The sequence below is a fragment of the Pleurodeles waltl genome, chromosome 4_2 (genome assembly GCF_031143425.1).
Source record: "Pleurodeles waltl isolate 20211129_DDA chromosome 4_2, aPleWal1.hap1.20221129, whole genome shotgun sequence".
Lineage (NCBI taxonomy): Eukaryota > Metazoa > Chordata > Amphibia > Caudata > Salamandridae > Pleurodeles > Pleurodeles waltl.
The window spans coordinates 780,483,078-780,508,496 of NC_090443.1; positions in this window are offsets into that span (position 1 = coordinate 780,483,078).

The window sequence follows — 25,419 nt, forward strand, 5'->3', positions numbered from 1 at the left end:
TTTGGGTGCAGCTTCAGTTCTCTGGGCCCTGTGCAAAAGAGGAGAGTGAGGCAGCGCTGTTGCACCCCCTTACTACTATGAAGGGGGCCCAGGACCCCATCGCCAGGCCTGAGAAGATACATGACTGGGGAGAGCCGTTGCACCCCCTGAGAAGGTGGGGGGGGCAAGGACCCCATCCCTGGACCTGATATCACCTGATAAGTGGGAGAGTGCCATTGCACCTCCTTGTACTGCAGGCCTTCCCGCTTACTTTGCCTGGGTCCAGCATGAAGGATAAGGAAAGGAGATGCAGTCACCTGCAGGAGCGGGCAAACCCAAATTGAACTTCCAGCTCCTGCAGCCAAATTCCAAGGTGCTAGCCAGGTGGGGAGCTGGCAGGGGCAGCCCGGGGAGGGCTCCCGAGAATGTCCATGAACAGGGACATCCTGAACAAGAAAAAATGCTTGACTAGATGCCCTGTAACAATAATATAGGAAGATAAAGAAACTGAAGGAAAGTAAAGGAAAGTAAAGGAAAGTAATGTGGCTTTCCCCAGTGCAGTAGGAGAGCTGCTCCTAGGATATTCAGGAAGCATGCGAGGAGTTCACTATAGACACCAGTCACAAGTTGTAGAACATTATATTCACATGAAAGGGAGATTGTGATTGGTTTAGTGAATGAGTGACCTTGAAGCAAATTTGAAGAGGATGCCATTTCTGGTTGCCTGACATGAGAGTGTACTTCCATTCTTGTGGTTGTTTTTCTTAACATTTTCCAGTGAGAAGAAATTCTAACTAATATGCAAAGAGAAATATAGTACAACAAAAAGAATCATCAGGTATGTGTAGTGAAATGTACTTTATTTGACTAAGTATTAGTAAATGAGTAAATTAATTTTAGGTGAAAGAAAGTGTAGAGTGTTTACAAAATGCTCTAAAAGATATAAATACTAGGGGGCACATTTATACTCTGTTTGTGCTGAATTAGCGTCTTTTTTTAATGCTAATTCAGCGCAAACTTAACGCCTTATTTATATTTTGACTCTAGACCCGTCTAGCGTCAAAATATTGGAGTTAACGACATTTTTTGGATGCGTGAAACCACCTTGTGTTAATGAGATGCCAGGTAGGTGTTCCTGTCCAAAAAATGACTCTAAGACCGTAGCGCCATATTTATCCACCCGGGCAAAAATGACATACGGCTGGGAGGAGGAGCCAAAAAATGACCTTAACTCCAATTAGCGTCAAATTTGAATGCCTGGGTCAGACCAGGTGTTAAAATGACAAGGTGTTAAAACACAATGAAGCAACATTATCAACCAACAGGAGAAGATGGAGGTGAAACTGGTCCAGCCTGCGAGATGACTCAGAGGAAAGCAACAACTACATCAATCACCACCACTACAACGCAGCCCACAAAGGCAATGCAGAAGGCAGGAGAGGGTCTTCAGAAACAGAACAACCCTCCTTGCCCTCAGGGACCAGGACATCATAAGGACCTACAGACTGAACCGGCAAGCCATACGCCACCTATCATAACCTGGCTGCACACCTACACAACATACCACCTGTGACAAAGCTGCTAGCTGTCCTGCACATGCTGACAAGTGGCTCATTCCAAACAATGGGTGCCCTGGTTGCTGGTGTCTCACAGCCTTCATTCTCTGTGTTCCTGCCAAAGGTGTTAGATGCTAAAAAAGCTGTAGGAAACAAAATATATACGTTGCAATGCTTTGAGAATGTTGTACTAATACATTTGTGATGCATTACACTGACTCTAGATTGGTATTTGTTTCAAGGGTGTTTATTTAGGTGCTAATAAGTATAGGGGTTTGTGCAAGGGGCTGGGGTGATGGTGGAGGAAAGTCCATGGTAGAGTCCAGTCTCTTGGTATCACAGGGGCATTGTCCAAGGGGGCATAGGAAGGGGAGAAATGGCAGTTCAAGTTGGACAGGGGGAACAGAGTGGGACAGAAGGGTGACTATCAGGAGAGTCCTATTTCCTGGCGGGGTCTTGGCAATGTTCTCTGTCTTCTGCCTGGATCGCAGGGACCGTTAGCAGGGTGGTTCTACTTCTGCAGAAGGTGGGGTGCTGGTGGCCTGTTGGTCCTGCGGCGGGGCCTCCTATCCACTAGCGCCAGCAGAGATGGAAAGCTGTTCCTCGATTTGGCTAGCATTAGGCGCCCTTTGTTGTGCCACTGCCTCCCTCATGGTCTTGCCCATGTCAGCTAGCACCCCTGCAATGGTGACCAGGATGGTGTAGATTTTGGTCAAGTCCTCCTGATCCCCAGGTACTGTCCCTCCTGCAGCCGCTGGGTCTCCTGCAACTTGGCCAGTATCTGGCCCATGGTCTCCTGGGAATGGTGGTATGCTCCCAGGATGTTTGAAAGTGCCTTGTGGAGAGTGGGTTCCCTGGGCCTGTTCTCCCCCTGTCGCACAGCACTCCTTTCAGCTTCCCTGTTGTCCTCTGCCTCTGTCCCCTGAACTGTGTGCCCACTGCCACTGACCCCAGGTCCCTGATCATCCTGTGTTTGTGGGGTTGCCTGGGGTCCCTGTAGTAGTGGACACACTGCTGATTGACGTGTCCCGGAGACGGTGACATGGGCCCGCTGGGTTGGTGCTGTGGATGTGTTTCCGGAGGGAGGAGGCTCTGTGGTGGTTTGGGACTGTCATAGGATAACCGACTGTCCAGAGGTCCCTGATGGGCCAGGTTGTTCATACTGATTCAGGCGTGCAGAGCTGCTGTCATCACTGTGGGCCTCTTCTTGGGGGGGACTGGATGTAGCTGGCACCTCCTCTCTGGTGATGCAATGCATTGTTAATGTTCCTGTGTGCGACATCTTGTGCATGGGTCTGTTTCCCTGTATAATTGTGATTTCCCTGTTGGCTTGGACTTGTGTGGGTGGTGATTTTGTGGGCTGGGTGAGTCTCTCTATTGGGCATGCTTGGTGATGGCTGTCCATGCAGGTCTGCGAGTGATGTCCATGCATGATTCCATCTATTTTAAGACTGGAGTCAATCTCCAAAATCTTTCTGCAAGAGATTTTGTGGACAGGATAAAAAAAACAGAAAATAATCTAGAGTACAACTTCATCAATATATAGGATATCAACAGGAGAACTTTGCTCTTTGAATCGTGCAAACGTTTATAGATATTTTATTCAAAAGTTTCGAGCTATGCTGGCTTTCATATGCAATAAAACAAACCCTCCTCTTAGAGAAAATACCGATTTGTTTTGGAGAAAAGAATGCCCAGCAAAAGGAGCTTATCATATGCGCCTGCTATTATAGATAAAGGGTGCCCCAAAATTTGGAACTGGCACTGATTACTGTGTTCTGTCTTTTATAGAGCAGTATGTTAAATGTGCCATTCCACATGACAATAATAACACACATCTAAGACAGTAAATTCTACATTTCCAAGCCATAAGTGTAGCAAATATTGTTGACAAAGATATAGATGGAAAGGAAAGTTTTGTACTACATGTAGTTTTTGGTTTCCAGGGCCTATCCTCTCTAAGGGAAGAGCAAACAGCTTTTTGTCTGCAGTAAGGTACACACTGACAAGAAAATCACCCAAAAATAAATGTAATCTGAAAAGAGCAGATGCTTCCAAATATATTAACGATTATAATCCTGTCATCCGGAAATTATGGAATGCAAATATGGACATAAAGTTTGTTCCTGACAATTCTATTGCTGTTGCTTCCTATGTCACTTTATACATTACTAAGTCAGAGAAAACAGAGATGAAGTTAACATGGAAGGACATTTTTGCAGAAATGTCTCTATAAAGAAATTATACAGTTTCAGCTTGAAAGTGCTGTCATACAGAGACATCAGCTCATATGAGTGCTATGATAGGTTGAGTTCTGCCATCTTGTTCTCAAAGTCTAGAGGAATTGTTTGGGTTAGCCTAGCCCTTGCCAACATGCAAAACAGAATTTTGAAATGTTATCCAGAAATTCAGTATTTAGCAGAATTGTATCTAGAGACTACAGATATTGTAAAACTAAATATGTTAGATACATCCAATCCAAAAAGAAGAGTTCACCTTGAAAATATGTGTATTTATGAATTCAGTAACACTATAGGTACAGAAGTAATGTTTCAGAAAATATTGATTAAGTCAAATATACTGTCGCTGATTGTGGTGGTTGTTTAGTTTGAAATGCAAAGGGTAACTTTGTGAGCCATAGAAAACTTACTTGTCAAACTGCTAAAAGAAGACAATGTTTCTACTTGGCACTTCTCCAGCTATTCAAACCTTGCGATATAAAACAAAGTCACTTGGACAATTTAATTGCTATGAAAATTCTTTGAATGCTGTGAAAGCCACTATTCAGTGTCCAATCCTTCCGAGCTACATGAAAATGTTAAATGAAGAAATTAAACAAGAAGAAACAATGACTACTGAGATTGCAAAGGAAAGTTCACAAAGCAGCCACAGATTTGCACCTCTTAGTCAAGATCCTCTTGGACAGCCAGTAGTAGAAAATGAAGCTGCCATAGCAATGAATGAAGTGGGTACATCAATGCAACAAGTAAGAGAAGAAAATGTTACGTTGGAAGAGTTAGTAGACTAGATCAATAATGAGCAGAAAGAAATATATGTGGAAGTCAAAGAAAAAATAGACCATGGATTACTGCATTAAACGAATCAATGCAACTGTTCAAGTTTTAAACCAATTCTTTTGTATCAGTGGACAAGTAGGCACTGGAAAAAACGTTCTAATACAAGTTCTAACTTCTAATAACATATCTACAAAAGACTATAGACTTCATTGTGTCATGTGTAGCAACAGCTCCTATTGGATTAGCTGCCCCAATTTCAAATGAATTACCTTGCGTCATCTACTAATGCTCCATGGTGAACACAACAATTAAGCTGAATACCAAATGTTATCTGATGAAGCTTGCCATGAAGTTTCCAGAGTTTTGAAGAAATTAAAGGGCATATTTAAGAACCCCTAGCACCTCTGGAGTGTTACTTTTAGTGACGATATGGTGGCTCCATGCCCTGTACTGTATTTACAAGGTTGGGTTAAGCAACTTCTTGTGGTTTAATGCCTCCTTGGAAATACAGCTCCTTCACACTCAGCCCTTTGCATGGACGGAAGGGGAGATTTAGGAGATTTTATAAACCTGAAGCAGCGCCAAAATCTAACCCATGAGGAGGAATAATTTTATTTCTCTTCGTTTTTTGCTTTTTCTATGTGTGCTGCATTCTGCAGCATGCATAGAAAGAGCTAAATGCCAGACATGATTGCTTATGTGCGGGAAGGTGTCCCTTCCTGCACATAAACAATCATTTCAAAATGAAGCTTTGGCACTTCTGTGTGTGCTGCGTCCTGCACACACAGAAGTGCCAAATCACCTTTAGTCATTGTTTATGATCAGGAAGGGACAGCTTCCCACACATAAACAATGAAACCCCTCAATGCAGACATCCTTGCATGATGGTGCAAGGAAGCCTGTGTTAGTTCAGACAGCTTAATTTAGCACCAGCGCAGGGGACAACACAGAGGTGCGCTGTATTCAATTAAATACGACGCATCCCTGCAATGTGAAAATGACGGAGTGTGGCGCTGCTAATTTCGGCACAGCATTGTGCTCTGTTATTTTCTTTTAAATATGGTCCTAAAGCTTTTATTTATTGATGAGATGAGCATGGTCTCTAAAGTAATGCTTGCCTTTGTGCATTTGAGAATAAAACAGATATTAAAGACTGACTATGATGTTTCTTTGGAGGAAAGCATGTGAGTGGTTGTATGGGTGACTGGGTGGGTGTGTAATTGCTGATATGGGTGAGTGAATGATTTTCCCTGTATTGGTGAGTGAGTTGGTAAGATAGTGACTGCATACATGAGTGAGTTGTATATAAGTGCTATTTGTATTAGTAAGTGTCTATGTTAATGACTCTATACGACAGCAACTGAATGTCTGACTAGGTTTTTCAGTGAGTGAGTTGGTGTGTGAGTGGCTGCATGGATGGGTGAGTGGGTGGGTGAGTCCTGTATAGGGGAGTGACTAACTGTGTTAGTCCTTGTGTGTGTAGGTGAGTAATTGTGTAAGTAAATATATTGGTGACTGAGTGGGTGTGTTAGAAACTATATGGCTGAGTGTGTGGGTATGTGAGTAAGAGTTATTTGTGAAGGAGTGGGTATGTGAGTAGCTCTATGGTTCTGTTAGTGGGTATGTGTGTTGTTGCATGGGTGTATGACTGGATGTACCAGTGACTGTATGAGTGTGTGAGTGGGTGTTTGACTAGCTAAATGAGTGTGTGAATAGCTGAGTGAGTGCTGTGTGGATGGGTGACTAGTTGTATCAGTTGCTGTTTTAATGAATCAGTGGGAGGGTGTCACTAGTTTTAGGATTCTCCAAATGAGAATGTGAGTAGTTGTGTGTGTGGAATTGTGAGAGTTTCTATGGGGGATGAGTGGGTGTGTGACTGGTTGTGTGGATGAAGTCATCAGTCATGTCAATTGAGATGTCTTCAGTGATGTCATCAATGATGTCACTGTCCATGTCATAAGTGATGTAATATGTGAGGTCATTAGCAGTGTATTATGGGAGCACGTTATAGTTAGCTCAGGTAACTCTAAGTGCTGAATTTCTTTGGTTTTGTACGAGTAAATTCTGAACCTAACTATAATGTCCCTGTAACCTTTGATTTCTTGCACTAAAAAAAAAAATATATATATATATATATATATATATATATATATATATATATAATTACCTTACGGCGTGAGGGAAAGGTACTTGAAGTAACTCTAACTATAACTGCTGAATATCAATGATTTTGTACAAGTAAATTCAGAACCTAACTATGGCCCTCATTCTGACCCTGGCGGTTCTCTACCGCCAGGGCCAACGGGGGCGGGAGCACCGCCGACAGGCCGGCGGTGCTCCCTTGGTCATTCTGACCGCGGCGCTTTGGCCGCGGTCAGAACGGGAAAACCAGCGGTCTCCCGCCGGTTTTCCACTGACCTTAGAATCCTCCAAGGCGGCGCAGCTCGCTGCGCCGCCGAGGGGATTCTGACCCCCCCTACCGCCATCCTGTTCATGGAGGGAAAGCCGCCATGAACAGGATGGCGGTAGGGGGGGTCGCGGGGCCCATGGGGGCCCCTGCCGTGCCCATGCCAATGGCATGGGCACGGCAGGGGCCCCCGTAAGAGGGCCCCGCAAAGTATTTCAGTGTCTGCCTTGCAGACACTGAAATACGCGACGGGTGCCACTGCACCCGTCGCACCTTCCCACTCCGCCGGCTCGATTACGAGCCGGCATCCTCGTGGGAAGGGAGTTTTTCCCTGGGCTGGCGGGCGGTCTTTTGGAGACCGCCCGCCAGCCCAGGGAAAAACTCATAATACCCTCCGCGGTCTTCAGACCGCGGAGCGGTATAATGGAGGGCGGGATCCTGGCGGGCGGCCTCCGCCGCCCGCCAGGGTCATAATGAGGCCCTATGTCCGTACAACCTTTGTTTTTATGAGTGAATATATATGTATATGTATATATATATATATATATATATATATATATCTATATATATATATATATATATATATATATATTGATATTTCTATCCATCTATCTATCTATCGATATATATATATATATATATATATATATATATATATATATATCGATAGATAGATAGATATATGTGTCTGTTTTTGAGAGGAAATGTGTAAGAGCTAAGGGGGTTATTCTAACTTTGGAGGAGGTGTTAATCCGTCCCAAAAGTGACGGAAAAGTGACGGATTTACCACCAGCCGTATTACGAGTCCATTATATCCTATGGAACTCGTAATACGGCTGGTGGTATATCCGTCACTTTACCGTCACTTTTGGGACGGATTAACACTCCTCCAAAGTTAGAATAACCCCCAAAGTCCTAAGTATCGGGATGAGTAGATTGTTAACTCCTATTTTGCAAAAAGTTATGAAGGCTCTTGCAGAATCAATTAGTGAACAGTAGAAAACAGTAGATGACCTTTGAATACACAGTAGGACGCACACTTTGAAAGAGTTCTGAGTACAGTATATTCTCTTCCCACACCCTACTATGCACATCCATTACCTGAAAGTTGGGACAGAGCATGTCACTCAAGAGAGAGGTCTCAGGGAAGAGGCCAGTCTCTCTCCACACACCTTACTACGTACACCCATCATCTGACAGATTTGTGATGGAAGAGGCCAGTTCATGTACATATCCTAATAAGCAAACCTGTCATCTGAGAGGCAGGTTAGACAGAAGAGGCTAGTCCATGAAAATGCCCTACTATGTATAACCATCATCTTAGACAGAGGCCTGACGGAGAGGCTAGTCCATCTTTACTCCCTACATCTGAGATAGAGGTCTCACCTGAGAGGCCAATCTTTCTCCTAACACACTACTATACACACCAGTCACCTGGGAGAGAGGTCTTGAAGAAGAGGGTAGTCCATGTACACACCGTAGTATGCACAGTAGTCATCTGAGACAACGGTTTCACAAAAGAGAACAGTCCATGTTCATATCCTAACATGTATCCCAGTCATCTGAGGGAGATGACTTAGTGGAGAGGCAGTTACTCTTCATACAACCTACTACGCAAACCCATCATTTGAGAAGGAAGTCTGGAAAGAGAGGGCAGTCCATGTACACAACTTACGACAAACTCCCATTGTCTGAGAAAGAGATGTGGAAAGGAAGAGCAGCCCATACAGACATCCTACCATGCACACATTTCATATAAGTGAGAGGTTTAAGGGAAAAGTCAATTTTCTCCTCATGCCCTATTACACACACCCATCATCCAAGAAAGGGGTTTCACCGGAGAGGCCAGTCCCTACATACCCACTATGACGTACACCTGCAGTTTGAAAGAGAGGTCTGTGTAGAGAGGCCAGTCATGTAATACATAGGTCTCAGTGGAGAGGATACTCTGTCCACATGCTACTATTTCCTTACAGTTTAGTTGTGATTCCATGAGACTCTCACAAAAGTAGCTCATAAGCTTCAGAGAGTGAAACCTGAGGGGAAATTATTGAGCCTGCCATTATGTGTTTACAATCCCACAAGCCTTTCGTGAGATCCACATGGAAAATTACTGGGCCTGTGCTCAAGTATTTTACAATCCTGCAGTGTCTGATGGGATTATATGGAGGAAGTAAAGGAAAAGACCAAATGATCAACCTATAGTTACCATTCTTAATGCATGATTGAAGACACATTCATCTGCATTATATGACTAGGTCTTTGGAAAGTGAGTAATCCAGCTGTGTTCTGGGATGTGAACCTCAATTCCCTTAGTTGAATCTATGTTAAATAGACGAGTGTTTATTACTTTCCAAAATTGTGCCCCATCATTCTCAACTGAAGAGTCCACTATTTCTTCCATGCCTTTTCTCTAATCATCTTCTTCCTTAGTGAGATTGTATTCTTCAACTTAACTCTACACTTTGTGATTTCTGAGCGATTCATTGGGATGGCATTTAGGGCCTGGATAAGTTTGGTATGGGTGCATGCACATGATTTATCAAACTATTTAACTGGTTTGTTTCGGCCAGATTGAGTTGATATTGTTAAGTGGACCTTAACAGCTACAGAAATATCTGTGAATGCTCCCAAAACCTGAGCTAGTGGAGATTCGGTATTTAGACACTATTCAAATTTTACCATGTTGTTACTGACTACAGAGGGTCGGAGAGCCTTTGGGTCCACATTTTGCCATTTACATTACACACCTTCATTACTATTGCATTCAATGGGACATCATGATCCTTACCCACCCACTCTTCTCTATCTAGGCTCCACCCTCTAAGTCAAATGCGCGTCCCCTCTATCTCTTCTTCTTTCTGTCTTTTTCCATCTTGCATTCCTTCCCTTTTACCATCCCTTTCCATTTTTGCCTTTTCATCCACTCATCCTTTTTTCACCCTAACTCAATTTGTATACAACTCTAACTTACTTTGTATCCATCCCACCTTCTCTCATCCCTGATCTCTTTCCTCCTTCCTTTCTTATCTGTCATTCATTGTTCCTTGACACTGTCCACCCATCGATCCATCTTACCTTCCTTCTTTCCATACACCCATTCATATTTCTCTCCATTCATCCTTTCTCCATCCATCATCCAGCCTTCATTCCATTTGTTCCCCAATCCATCTTTCCAACCATTGTCTATCCTCCTGAGCATTTATTCCTCTCTCTCCATAATCCACCCATCCTTCTCCTTTCTTCTGTCCATAATCCCTGTGTCCTCCTCTCCGTTCATCCATCTATTCATTTTCATCCTCTTTACACCCTCCACTTAATCTATCTTCTTTTCTACACTCCTCCTTGTACTCATTCCTTGGAATACAAGAGGCAATTTTTTAACCAGAGTCTCCATTCAATTATAAAAGGCTACAAATCCTAACTCAAATATTTTAATTTGCACAGAATTGCCCATTAACATACACCTCCACTGAAGAAGCTATAGTAGAAGTTAAAGGATGTCACTGTTGAAAGGTAGGGCCAAAAGACCAGCGAAAAGAGTCGAGATGTGATTGACAAGGTCATTGGACAAGGGCTGGTCTAAAAAGTGCAGAGGCTTTAAAGGGATGGACCCACAGCCCAAAGTGTATTGTAGACAAAAGGTCTGTTGGGAATTACAGTGTTAACAACATTTTGATTGAAAGGGAAGCAGAGATGTTTTTATAACTGGAGATGACACTAATGTGCATAACAAAGTTTGTAAATTGGGTTAACAATACTTTTCAGTAGTGAGAAGGTGAAATGTAATCGTTCTGTTATGATCATATATAAGGAAATTCTGAAACAGATCTTTGTTTGCGTGTTGAAGATAAAAAGACTGGCATGTATTCATAAATGTATGATTTTTAGGTCTCACCTCAGACAGTCCATGAGCTGTTGATTTAAAATATTTTGTTACCTGACAGTGGGCTTCAATCCTGTCCATTTCTTACTTTTTGCTGGCTTTATCGTCATTCTTGTTTGTTTGTTTCTACTGTCCCTCTCCAAGAGCATAGGCCAATTGCTTATGACCTTCCACTTGTCCGTTTGCAGGTGTTACTTTTCAGTTTTCGATTAAGCACGCTACATGAGTGCATATGTTTTCCTGCTGTCTACCTCCTGAGCATCTCCCCCTTTGCTGCTTGTGTGCTGCCACCCTGGGTGCTCAGTGCTTAAGACCCTGACCTCATGCTTTCCCCACCCGACATTACTTTTTCATCTATGTGCTTCTCTCTAGGGGTGAGCAAAGAATTCTACTCTAACAGCGGAGTTTTCAGAGTTTTCCCCCTCAGTGGGGTTTTTACTCTTGCATGGCTCGTCAACATTAAGTTGCCAAGCAGGAGCAAGAGAAATTGTTAAGTTGCCAAGCATGAGTGACATTTCTAAATGCGGGCTGTCGTGGCAGGTCGCTACCGCTCGTGTTGAGAAAGCTGCTGCTCCCATTGAGAAAGCTGCCACTTGAGTAGAAAAATATACTTAAGCGGCAGAAAGAGGTTAGCATCCTCTGGGGCTCTGTGTGATATTACAGTATGGGAGTAACTCCTGGCACTGAAAAACAGCATGAACAGAGTGACTTACCCAAACTCTGCCACTCGCAGAACTCCGCATAGTGTGGCAGAGGTTTTTCAGCACTTCACGGAGTTCCGTGTTACAGAACTCTGCAAACTCTGCCCAGGCCTACTTCTCTCCCAGCCTCTGTGTTGCACTCTCTTGTTCCTTTGCTCTCCAGACCTTCCACTCTTTCTCTGTTTGCACCCTCATGTTCCTTCCTGTCACCCTTCTTTTTGCTTCCACTCCACATGCTTACCCCAGCTTCTCTTCCGAGTTTTGAGAAAAAATGAAGATTTTCCTAGTCTATGACGGAAAGTCTTAATTTTATTAAAGACATGGAGGCGAGTATTATGCATTTCTTTTCTTACTTTAATCAACAGCAGCAGTCAAGAAACGTACTACAAATTCGAAGAGGTGAACAACCAAGAACCAATGGGATTAAAAACGTAGTCCTAACAAATGAACCAATGAGGATGTACACATAGCATTATGACATCACTTTACTGTGAACAGCCCTCTTTTCTTGCAAAACAAATCAAGCAGTATTAAATAGAGGAAAAATGGGAAAAATAATAAAAATAGCCAAAATAAATGCAAATAAGTCAGAGCAAAAGTCCCAAAATCCGTTGAGTTGAGGAAGATCCGGCAAGACAGGAACTGTAGACCATTGAACTGTAGAGGAAGACGATGCACCATGAAGTCTGGCATTCCAGGCGAAGGATGATGGATTAGGAGGAAGTCTGCTTGGTGGATGATGGTGCTAAAAGAAGGAGGGAGAAAAAGATTAAATAAGAGGTGAGATAATACTCGTCTCCGTGTCTTTAATAAAATTAAGACTTCCCGACTAGGAAAATCTACATTTTATGTCAAGACCGGAGGCTCCTATTATGCGCGTTTAAAGCATATTAATTACATTCAATGAAACATTATCAACAGGTTTACAATAAAAAACCTTAAATACATTATCATTTGACCAGTCTGCAGATTTAAGAATATCCTCTGGATGGGAACCAGCCCAGAAAGCTTTGCAAGCCATAGCTCCTCTAGAAGAATGAGCCCCAAACATGGAAGTGTCAATGCCCGCCAAAGACATAATCCATTTGACCTAACGAGCCAAAGTGGCGGCGGAAACAGGGTTGTAGGGTTTTCAGAAAGAGATAAGACGTTGGGATACATAGGGTGTTCTGAAATCTGCAGTCTTTTGTTCATATATTTTTAAGCATTGTCCAACACATAACTTTGGGTGCTTTGGAAAATAAGGGTAGAAAACTGAAGTTAGATTAGTCTTGGTACGTCGAACCATTGTAAATAACACTGGAATGGAGTGAATGGCAATTAGAAATGTCTAAACCTTTGACATCAGAAAGACGTTTAATAGAAATAAGACATGACAACATTGTCAGCTTAGCGGATAACATTTTCAAGGAAAGCATTAAATTATCAGGCAATGAAAAAAGGAATTTTAAAACTACATTGACATCCCACAATTGACTGTGTTTGGGCATAGGAGGATTAGAAAACTTTACTCCCTTCAAAAGTCGGCAGACAAGAGAATGTTCTCCCGCTAGTTTTCCATTCACATAGGCATGGTTGGAAGATATAGCTGATCTGTAAAGGTTAATGGTGCGAAAAGCTTTGCCTTTGCTGGCTTCTGCAGCAAGGAGGTTGATGACAAAAATCACATCTGTTGAAAAGGAATAAATGTGTTTTCCCAAACACCAGCTGTGCCATAAAGACCAGGCTGATTTATAAGCTTTCTTGGTGCCTGGGGCTCAGGATTTTGAGATGTATTGTGGAGCTTCTGACAAAATGAGAGGGAGAGTCTGGGGATTCCTGAGATTTTCCATGCTGATAAGGTCAGGAGATTGTCTAAAATGAGGGTGTGGGGACGGTGAAGCGGGTCCAACAAGATACTCGGGAAAGAAGGAAGAAGGAAAGGGAAGTCCACAGAAAGCTCCAAAAGGGTAGGAAACCAGATTTGGGATTGCCAAAGTGGGGCTATGAGAACCAAGGCAGCTTGCTGATGTCTGAGTTGTGCAAGCACCCTGCTGATCATGCGAAAAGGAGGGAAAGCGTAATTGAGGGAGAGAGACCAATGTTGTAAAAAGGCATCGGATGCCAAGGCCAACGGATCTGGGCGCCAACAGTAAAATTGAGGAAGCTGAGTGTTTAAGTGGGATGCAAACAGATCTATTATAAAAGGGCCCCATTTGTTCTGAATTTTTGGGAAAATTGAGGAATGAAGCTTCCAATCGCTGGAGTCTCGAAGATGGCTTGAATGCCAGTCTGCTACTGAGTTGAGAGAACCTGGAAGATACTCTGCATGAACCGAAAGATGGTTTGAAAGGCAAAATTCCCAAAAGCTCTTGGCTAGTTCTGCCAAGGGTTCAGACCGCTGAAATATTGTCCATCCTGAGAAGGATAGCACAGTGAACCTTGTTCTTTGCTAGGCTTCTGATTGCAAAGGAGCCGGCAGGCATCTCTAAACAATTGATATGCAATTTGGACTTCTCTGAAGACCAAGTACCTCCAGTCGAGACTGGTCCACATCGGGCCCCCCAGCCTAAGCGGCTTGCATCTGATTCTAACACAAGATCTGGGGCTGATGCAAAGATACTTCTTCGGTTCCAAGCGTATAAATGGTCTATACACCATTGAAGCTAAGAACGCGAGTCGAGATCTAGCGGGATAGTGTCTGAATGAGACAAGTCTTTTCTCAAATGTTGAATCTTTAGTCTTTGGAGAGCGAGATAATGCAGGGGGCCTGGGAATATTGCCTGAATGGAGGAAGAAAGAAGGCCCACTATTCGAGCCAGAGATCTGAGGGAGATGAGTGAGCTGCGTAAAATCTGAAGGATCTCTGATTTAATGGATTTTATTTTTGCAGTTGGGAGAAGGAGGGTTGGCGAAAGTGAATTTATTTTGAAGCCTAAAAATTCTATAAGTTGAGTCAGAATGAGAATGACTTTCTCTCTGTTGATGATAAAGCCTAAGTCAGCTAATAGAGAACAGGTCGGAGTTAAGTGAGATAGAAGAAATTGGGGAGACTGGCTCAATATGAGAATGTTGTCTAAATAAATGATGAGTCTCACACCTTGAGCTCTCAGAAAAGCTACCACTGGTTTCATGAGCTTGGTGAAGCACCATGGAGCTGACGATAGACCGAAGGGTAGAGAGGTAAATTGAAATAGTTTGTCTAGCCACTGGAATTGGGGAAATTTCCTGAAGTCTGGATGAATTGGAACCACTAGGTATGCATCTTGAAGGTCTAGACGAACCATCAAATCTTTTTGGAGGAGCGTATCTCTGAGGTGAAGGATGGTTTCCATTTTGAAGTGTTGATAGACCACAAACTGATTAAAATGTTTGAGATTGATTACGGCCTCATCTTCTTGTTCTTCTTTTGAACTAAGAAAATGGGGCTGGTAAATCCTGAAGGATGGGGATGGGCAAGAGAGATGGTTTGTTTTTGCATAAGAGAATGGACTTCTAGAGAAATGAGATTGGACATTTCTGTGGAAAAACGAGGAGGGGGCTTGGAAGAGTCAAAGTAGGATATCCTAGGTTTCTTTGAAGGGGGGGAAGGTAAGGAACTGTCGTCGTCCCTGTCAGATAAATAGGTATCTAAACCAATGTCAGGCATGTCATCATCCGTATTAGGGATGGAAGAAACTAGAATAGGAGGTATAATATTTTTTTATTTTGATTTACGTTTTAAAGACGTTTTGACATTATCCAAATTTTGACTCTCCTTGGAAGGAGCCTTGTGAGGAACCGCGTCCTCTGCCATGTGTGAGGAAACATCACTCTGCTTTTGCGCCATTTTTTAAATTTTTTTGGGTTGTTTAGAGGATGAAAGGCGCTGACTGCATTCCCCCGCAGTTTGGGCCGAAGCCTTTTTTGAAATTATGTTAGAAAAAGAAGAATCCACATTTTTAGATAATTTTTGGATGGAACAAAAAACAGCCTGTTGAACAGAGCTTTTGATAAAGGAGTTAAGCTCCTGTCTAATTTGATTAAAATCATGAGGGACATCCTGTCCCAAAGGAGAACTATCTGTCTCCATACTGTGTATTAAAATAAATGAAGCTGTATTGAAGCTTCAAGGGAAACCAGCAAAAAAGGGGTTAAATTAGTGGAGGGAGGGCTGAAAACGAAAGCTCCACCTGTGGTGGGTATTGAGGAAGAATTTGTATGACATGCTGACGCTGCCTTGGACGAAAGAAGGCAGGCAGGAGAGCAGTCGCGGTAAGGGGAGCAGAAAAACAGTAAGTTTGAAGAAAATTGTATTTTTGGGAAAGTACAGGAGGGAGAAGGCTGTCGACGCTGCTCTCGTTTCCTCAGACACGGTGAAAATGGTGACTGCTGTCTGAGGCGATGAGAGGAACGTTGAAAACAAGGAGCGCGAGGAGGAGCACTCCGATATTGAGTGTGGCAACTTGCCGACTAGAAAATAAAGCGAAACGCGCTACGGAGCGGCATAAAACACAGTACCAAGAAATATTTCAATAAATACACAAATATAGTAATAATGAAGTAATAATACATGGGAAAAAATGTGTAAATGTACTTAAATTGACTGCGAGCAGCAAGAAAAGAGGACTGTTCGCAGTCAAGTGATGTCTTAATGCTATGTGTACATCCTTATTGGTTCATTTGCTAGTACTACGTTTTTAATCCCATTGGCTCTTGGTTGTTCGCCTCTTGGGATTTGTAGTACGTTTCTTGACTGCTACTGTGATTAAACTAAGAAAAGAAACGCATAATAGGAGCCTCCGGTCTTGACATAAAATTTGGCCTAAGCACTTTAACATGCAAAAGAGAATGGAAAATAAACACTAGCAATGCCAAATCTTAGTAACTGTATGACCATGGGCATTCATGCGCTGTGAGTGAGCATGCTCTAGGATTGTACATAGCCCACAGTCTGTGTGAGAAAACAGGGCTGATTGCAGAGGCCCCCTAACTTTTTGCCCCCATTTTTCACTTTTTGCTGGTGTTTTCCTGACTCTGATGGTGCCCTGGATACTGCTAACCAGTCCCAGGGCCTGTGCTCTGTGTAAAATCAGTATGCAAATTAGGCTAATTATAATTGTCTAAGTCAACCTATCTATAAGTCCCTAGTATATGGTAGGGCATGTAGGTTTAGGGACCTTAGTATAGGTAGTGCACCCATAGGTGCACTGCTGAGATGCCCAGTGTCATTTTAAAGGCAGGGCTGCCTTGCTGGCTGCTTTTAAATGAACGTTCCATGCAAATTCGACTTTGGAATTAAAAGTAGTTTCAAAGTCTTAAACTAACTTATTTTTACATATAGGTCACCCCCTAAGGTGTGCCCTATGTGCCCCTAGGGCTTGGTGCCATGTAACTATAAGCAGGGACCTTATAAAAATAGTTTTATAAGCCCTGGTGAGGTAAAACAGCCAAATTCGTTTTTCCCTCATTGTAGTGAATGACCTCCATAGGCTAGAATGGGGAGACTTTATTTTAATTTTAAAAATCCCCGTAAGTAATAGATACTACACGTTTGGTATTAAATTAATTGTTATAATAAATCCCACAACTTCCAATTGTGGGATTTAATATAACTTGTTCAGGTAAAGAGTTTTAAACTTTACCTGAAAAGTTGCCAGCTTCAGCCCTGCAGTGTTTTTGCTGCTTTGCTCCGATTGGCCAGCCTCTGGCAGCCTGGCTCCACACAAAGAGATGTGCCTTGGGGAGGAGATCTCCCCTCAGCAGATGGGGAAGCAGGAAGTAGGAGGGCTGCCAAACTGGTCTTCAAAGTCAGAGAGAGACATTTGGAGCAACCCAGGAACACCCTCACATCCTGCAAACCAAGACAATTAGGTGCCCCATTGTTTGGATTAGGTGAGGGCAAGAGAGGGGTGTGTTTAGGATATTTAGCCACACCAGTGGGTGGGCTCAGCCAGATGTAACCTCAAAAAATCACTTTCAGCCATGATGGATTTTTGAGGAGTGTTGCTCACTGGGATTGATTTTTGCCAAACTTCCCAGGAAGTGGTCATCACAGGGGGAAGGACCCTGCCCCTGATTGGAGAACCAGGACACCCCTGTTTTTCACCCAGGGGCAAGGATAAAACTGGCAGAACTGCACCCACACCTCAGATCCCATCAGATTCCAACAAGGATGAACTACAGGAGAAGAAGGACTGCCATGCTGGACCCCTGACCTGCACCTGGACACTGCACTCTGGAGGACTGCACCAGCTGCACACTTGGGCTTCACCACTAAAAGGACTTTACCTGTCTTCTACTGCTTCAGGAAGGGACTCCCTGTTTGCTACAGGTACAAAGGAGCTGCCCAGAGTTCCCTGCATCAAGTCCTGCAAGCAGAGCCCAGCTGACCAGCGTCCAGTGGCCATTTGAGGATTCTGACCAGGTGCATTCTGGGAATTGTATTCCTAACTCCCAGGGAGCAACTCAGAGCTGCTGGAACCTTGGATCAAGTTGTGGATACTTCAAGGACCCAAAAAGGACCTCTGGAAGAAGATCCAGAAGTTTGGAGACGTTTGGAGCAACTCCATAAGTTGAAGAGGTGCACTGTGGGAGTTGTAGTCCCAGCCTCCAAGAGGCAAACCAGATCCTCTGAACCCTTGGCTGGTGCTGTGGACCACTTTCCTGAATCAAGAAACACTTTTGAAAGTAAGTGTGACAGCGTTACCTCATGGGTGGCTTGAACTCTGGACTTTGTTCCTTTCCAGTGTGACTTTTATTTTTTTAACCCTTTGAGCGCCAGTTGCTTCTATGCGCTAGAAAGCATTAATTCTTTAAAAATTCATATCTCCGGTTCCCTTATCCGATTTTCTTTGTTTTGGTGTCATGTTAAAGACAAAAATATAATCTATTTTTATAAATTGATTTTGTTTTTTTAAACTGTTTCCTGTGTTTTATTTAATTACTGGTTTTGGATATTTGAATGCTTTACGCTTTGTCTCCTAAGTTTAGCCTTGTCGCTCATTGCCAAGCTACCAAGGGTTGAGCTGGGTTTAATTTACTGAGACCTAACTGGACCTAAGTGGAGGTTAGTGGCCTATTGTTAAGTGTAGGTACTTACCTGCCCTTACCAATAACCAATTTTCCAACAGTCCGACATGGGTATGACCGGTAGCTGCACCTGTGCTGTGATTGGCCATGAAAACCTGGGTTTCCTACCAGGCAGTTTTTTTTAAGCTACCCAATACCAACTCCTCCAACTTCTATTCCATCATTATATGATATTTACCACACTGTGCTCCTATGTCTTCCATTGGTAGTAGCAAGCCCCGCTCTGTAACGCAATGGGAAGAACAGTATGATGAAGCATGCTACAAAGGGGAAACCCTTTAGGGTGAGAGTTATATAACAAAAAGCAAATTGTTTTTCTTATTTGTAGGAGTTTGAGTACATGGAGTAGGGCTCTCTTGTTCGCAAAATATGTTGTGATGCGACTACAACGTACATTCCTGGGGAGCCCTAAGCACATGCTTTGACCATGGGATCTCCACATGAAACTGTGGTTGCCACTGGCAAAGAGCCCAGTTCATTTGAGGAGATAGACTAAGTTGATTTCCTGTTTCATAATTTAGGGCAAGGTGTACAATAAATATTTGTTTTCAAAAGTGGGCGGATTTGCAATGCCCTATATCCAATTCTGTAACCTGAATCACAAATTGGGTTTCAGATTCCGTATTAAGAAGGGGATTGTTTAGGGCATCCCTTTCTGATACCGGCTCACAGTGGCATGTGCGAATGTTTTGCAACCGAAATGCGATTGCAAAACATTCACATTTTATCACCTACTTCAAGTACATGGTAACTCATTAACAAATGGGAAGGGTTCTCACGGAAAACTGCCTACTTTTGAAAAATGACAAGAAAACTTTTCATTTTTTTCATTTTCTTTTCCTTTAAAGGAAAATTGCCTGCAATAAAAAAAGATTGCTTTATTTAAAAGCATTCACATTCATGGTGATCTGCCAACCCCAGCTGACCTTCATTGCTGTGTTTTTAGTAATTCCCAATGGGTCGCAAACTATACCTACCTCATTACTATTCCTGAGGTAGGTCTATATGCGATCCACTGGGAATCACAAAATGTGTAAGGCGCACATTTGCACATGGGTGTTTGTGATTACCTAATAGTGAATCACAAAAAATAGCTATTTGGTAATTGCAAATGATTACCTATGTATATTTGGCCCTCAACGTCTTGTTAAAGAACCGACCAGAACTGTTTTAGAAGGTTAGTAGAGGTTGGCCATCTACCTAAAGGCTGACACTGGACATAAACATGAAAACCACAGACCTTTCTACTGCATCTGAACCTGTGAAGATCAGGAGAAGGACTGCCCTGCTGTCTAAGGCTTTAATAATGACTGGGCCTGTATTTTATGATTCCAGGACCGCAGAAGTGACTCCAACAGTCAGTTGGCTGACCTTTTGTCTGAGCTAGAGGGACACAACAAGCTTCCAGGGACCCTTACCCTGCAACTATGGAGCTGAGCAGTATCAACTGACCTGCCCTCGACCCCACAATTGGACTTTGTTGGAGTGAGTCCTAGCCACAAGTGATGTTCCACAGGTTCTAGTCCCTAGATCGCTGTTAGAGTGTATTCTTCCTGCCCACAGTGCAAAAGGAGGGGCTTCGAAGCTTTTTGACAAATTTCTGCCCACACAATCAGAGATCTGACTTCCAGAAAAGTTTTAAAGTCTAAACATAGAGGGCTTCTTTGGGACAGATGCTGAGCAGCAACCTGTCAATGTCAAGGCCTTCCTGGGCACAACCTGCAGCCCTTTCCCACTGAAGGAATCTGACTTCCAATAAAGAGACCAAGTCAAAAGTTTGAAATCTCCATCAGATCTGATGCTCAGTAGCATCCAGTTGACATCAACAGCTTACTTGGCACAAATTCTTGACTTGCTTGGAGCTTTCCCACCTTCGTCGATAAATGCACCACGACTCCGTTGTTCAGCAACCCACCACTATCAAGTCCTGCTTCAGATCTAACTTGTAGCTATCACTGTCAACAACTCATCAATGACCACTTTTGCTCCAAAAAAGTTTCTACGTTTACCACTGGGACAAACCTGGTCCCTGTATCACACTTGCACTCCATCACTGTCAGCCTTAACTTTAGACTTTGACCCAGTCTACTTTGACCAAATAACTGTGGTTTGCACATTGTGCTTTTGGTAATATTTTTCATTCAAAAATTGAAAATTCTTATCTCCTTTTTTACTTATTGGATTTTTGTTGTTTTAGTGTAATTTATTTCATAAAAATGCAATTTACTCCATTTGTCTGAATTGTTTCTGTGTTTTTCTTGTGTTGTGTTGCAACTTATTTCTGTTTGAGTTCTGTATTACTGCTTTACACTTAGATTCTTAGCCTGAATGTTGTGTTCCAAGATACTGGAGGGTTAAACAAAGGTTTAGTTAGTGACTTTTACTTTAAAGGTTCACCCTGACAAAGATTGTGACTATTATTTGAGGTGGGCTCAAATCTCCTCAGCTAATACTGCAATTAATTGCAGTGAAAATGAAAAGATACCTTGCAAAATATTTGTTTATATTCATCTCCGAACCTTCATGCCACTCCTATTGCTGTCACAGCAGTACATAAGCTTAGGCATAGTCCTCACCAGTGGCACTCCTTGAGAAACGGTCAGTTTGTTGGCACTGTGTCAGTAAAGGTCAGTCCGGTTGCGAAGACTTATGGTCAGTTTTATACTCCATTTGTGCCAAATTTGCTTCATTTTTTCATCTTCTTATTTATATTTTGACGTTAGACCCACTGATTGTCAAAATATTGTAATTTGCAGCATTTTTTTAGATGCATGACCCTACCTTGCGTCAATGAGATGCAAAGGAAGGTATTCCCATCTAAAAAATGGTGCTAACTCCAGAGCCCCATAGTTATCCCCGTGCTAAAATGACGCAGGGGTGGGAGGAGGGGCTAAATAATTGTGCAAAGGTCGCTTTGCACCATTATTTAACGCCTTGGTCAGACCAGCCGTTAGGGGACCTGTGGATCCATTTCCTTGGATGAACACCATGGAATGGGTCCACAGGTGCCCTCCTAAAGCCCCAGCAACACACCTCTACCCATACCGGAGGTACACCAGAGGATGGGGGACCCCATCCCAGGTAAGTAAGGTAAGTATAGGTAAGTATATATATTTTTAATTAAAGTGCCATCGGGTCACAAAGGGCAGTGGCCATGTTCAGGGGACACTGGTCCCCTGTGCTGGCCATTGGGGTGGTGGGCATGACTCAGTGCTTATTTACTAGGCAAATTGTCTGATGTTGGGGACAGAAGGGGGTTGCAATTAACTATATACGTGCTTGACAGAGGAGTCTGTTTAACATCGCGTTCTTATTCCCAGTTAAAACACAGAATTAACTCCAATAATGCAAAACTATAAATACAAACCGCTCTACATAAGGCGTAGCATATTTGTTTAGAACACTCGCCTGAAAGCACATAAATGACAGATCACTTAAAAACGTTACTTGGTGTATATCCAAAGTTCAGAGGCAATAATTTATGATCGACAGAGCTAAAAGCTCAAAATAAATCAAGAGGGTTTCAGCAAGAAAGCTGTTGCCTCTGCTTGACTTCGTTTCAGTGACTTAATTATAAGTTGACAAAGTTTTGACATTTACTGTGTTCAGTGAATATTAGTGAATTTCAAGAACAGTTTCGACATTAAAATTATTTCAAAATTAGTGGTTTAGAATATGTTGAAAACATACTGTAGAACAGACAGGGTGCCATCCATTTTAATGAGATGTCAATGGTCAATGTCAGTCAAACACTAATTGTTTTATGCTTATTGCTTGCAATGAAATCCATTTTCTTGCAAATATAATCAGGACGTTTTATAAATAGATGGATAAACTGTTTATATCAGTTGGCATTTTGTAACCAAGTCACTAGACAGTATTTTACAGTAAAGGTGCTAGTAATTGCCCTGATCCCTTAAATGCACCCTTATATTCACTCCCAGGTCAAGCACTCAGGCTCAATTTTCAAAGCCGACTGTTAAGACCACAAACTTCGTGTAATGACAATTCATAAAGAGGCATTCAAAACTAGGTTGAATATTATGGCCCTCATTATGAACACGGCGGTCGCAACCGCCGTGTTCATGCTGGCGGTCAAACTACTGACCGCCAGCGCCCCCCAGATCCCCGCCGTCCGTATAAAGAACATTCCTGTGGGCCGGCGGGCGGAAACATTGTTTCCGCCCGCCAGCCCACAGGAATGCCTGGCCGGGACATTGTCGGCAGAGCCACATGGAGCCACTGCCAATGTCTCTGTGCAACGGGTGCAGCTGCATTCATCGCGCAAATCACTGCCCGAAAATCGGGCCGTGACCTGTGCGATGGGGCACTCTACAGGGGCCCCTGCACTGCCCATGCCAAGTGCCCCCAGAAGTGCCCCGGTGCACCCCCGGAAACCTGCCAGGGGAAGGCTGGAGGCTTAGGGATCATTATCTGAGGAGCAGCACCGCTGCCCTGTCGGATAATGATTCCGACCGCTGCCAGGCTGCCTGACGGAGGAAGCTTGCCGGTGAGTAGGTGGCCCTCATAGGGTTCATTATGTGGCGGTGTGGCCCGCCATGCCAGCTGGCGGGTTTTCCCACCACCGCCGGCATGGTGGGCAAGACCACCATGGTCATAATGACCACCTATATTCTACTCACTCCCAAGGTGTAAATGTAGAAATAGACAGGCGAGTGGATTCTAAGATTGGGAACAGCTCTTCCTACATAGGTATGACAAGGGGAAACTCAAGGAGGGACAACAGAGGGCCAATCACATTCATACCAACATGCAATCAGAGATTTATTATAGACTCATCTCACAAACGTAGACCTAGTACTACTCAAACAGATGAAAAACATGCCATGCGTAGCATGACTTCAAAATGAAGGTCGGACCTCAAAAGACTTTTACAAAGCCCCCCTTTCTTAATTCCTAAATTTACGCATGAATAGTATGTGAAGAAATTATTAGTGACTGCAATTCATTATTTCATGCCTTTACTGCATGTCATGCTGTGGGTGCTCTATGATTTCTCTCAAACAAGATTTTTGCTCGCAAAAGTTAGCGCCATGCTAGTGACTTCCGGCACATCTTTTTTGAGGTAGGTGAGCATGAGTGAGCGCAACCTGGTGAAGCTGAAGCAACTGAAATCTACAACTTCAAGTGAAAAATCTTCTCCAATTGACTGTTCGTGTTCATATTGTTGTGGGAGGAGTACAATTTATAATTTTTTTATTTTCCCAACAACAGGAAGTGCCACAGAGACTCAAACTTCCTGTTCATGTCCAGCAGGCTCCTTCCACTGCTTTGTCCATCTCCTGGACACTTTTTACTTAGATTGCGAGCTGGAAGGATCACTTTTTTGTCTCCTGGATATATCATTGGATTTGAAGACATTTGTATTTGAGTTTTCACAAGTAAGTTCAAAAAGAGTGTTGTACAACTTGTTTGTTTGTTAGGGGAAATGCCCCAGGATTAATCTGTACTTTTATTTGTTTTTTTATGTTGGTGGGTGGCCTGCATTTGTGGGCTAGTTATTTATTTACTTGTAATTTTTGTTTTATTAAGGCGAAACGTTTAACAGTGCACTGCATTTTCTCCATGTTCTGTTTTGTAAATTTGCAGTATCCATTATATGGAATGTTAATGTAAAGTGGTGTATCCTGCTAATGTAATAGACGTTCTAGCTGTAGGCCCAGTGTTAGTCATGGATGCATGATGAAAAGCAACTGTTTGTGGTGTCTGTGGAAGTGAAACACTATGGATAGCATTGGATTAAAGATAACATATGTTGTTTGGCGGTATTTCATATTTTCTTTCTGCAAACAGTGTATGACCAGCGAGTGAGAGTGTTTGTCATAGGCCACCATGTTTTCTATTCATCCTGCTTGTTGTTTGATGTGGTTAGTGGCCATTTTATTTAGGCAGCCAGTAGTCCTGCATGTGTTCTTCTTTGTGGTGGTGGCCATGCCTCCTTGCTGGCTATTGTTTGACCATGTGGCTGCTGGCCATTTTGTGTAGGCAGCCAGTGTGCTTTAGGCCTGCATGTGTTCTTCTTTGTTGTGGTAGCCATGCCTCCTTGCTGGTTGTTTTTGACTATGTGGCTGGCGACCATTTTGTGAGTTGGTTATTCAGGCCTAGTAGGTCATTGATGCTAATTACTAAATGTAGTGTATGAGCATTTTTTTTTATATTTACATACTTTTTTTGCATTTTTCACCTCCACCACTCCTTGCCTCGCAAATCCCTGTGGTGTTTCATGCTAGTCCCCTGCCCCTAATACATCAGCAATTGCAATCTATTTTAAAAAATGTTTATCTTTGTCTTCTATTTTTTCACAGCATTTATTTTATTTTATTGTGTAATATCAGTTTAATAATAATATTTTATTTTTTCTATACTTTTTTCCTTGCTTTTTGATTTTTTTAACATGAATTAATGTAACATTTTTTTCCAATTTTTCCCATTAACCCCACATCTGCCATAGGCGTACAGTTGCACTACATTTTATAACATTACATTATTCAAGGATGATTATTATTCCATTTGTCACCAGCACCTCCCTGAGTGCCACATGCCAACTTGATACAGACAAAGATAACAGTTACATTCTGTATGTTGTAGTTGTTGCTCTTTCTTATCATTCACGACTTACATGCTAATGAAAGTAAATGTTGGTGTGCTGTTTTTACGAATGGATACACTGTATTTTACAATTATTCATACGTTTATTTGATGAACCATTTTATTATATTATTTGCTTCTACTACTTATACAACTGCAACAACAATGTCACATTTCACTGATCTTTCTTGCATGTTTGCTTTTAGATGCACTA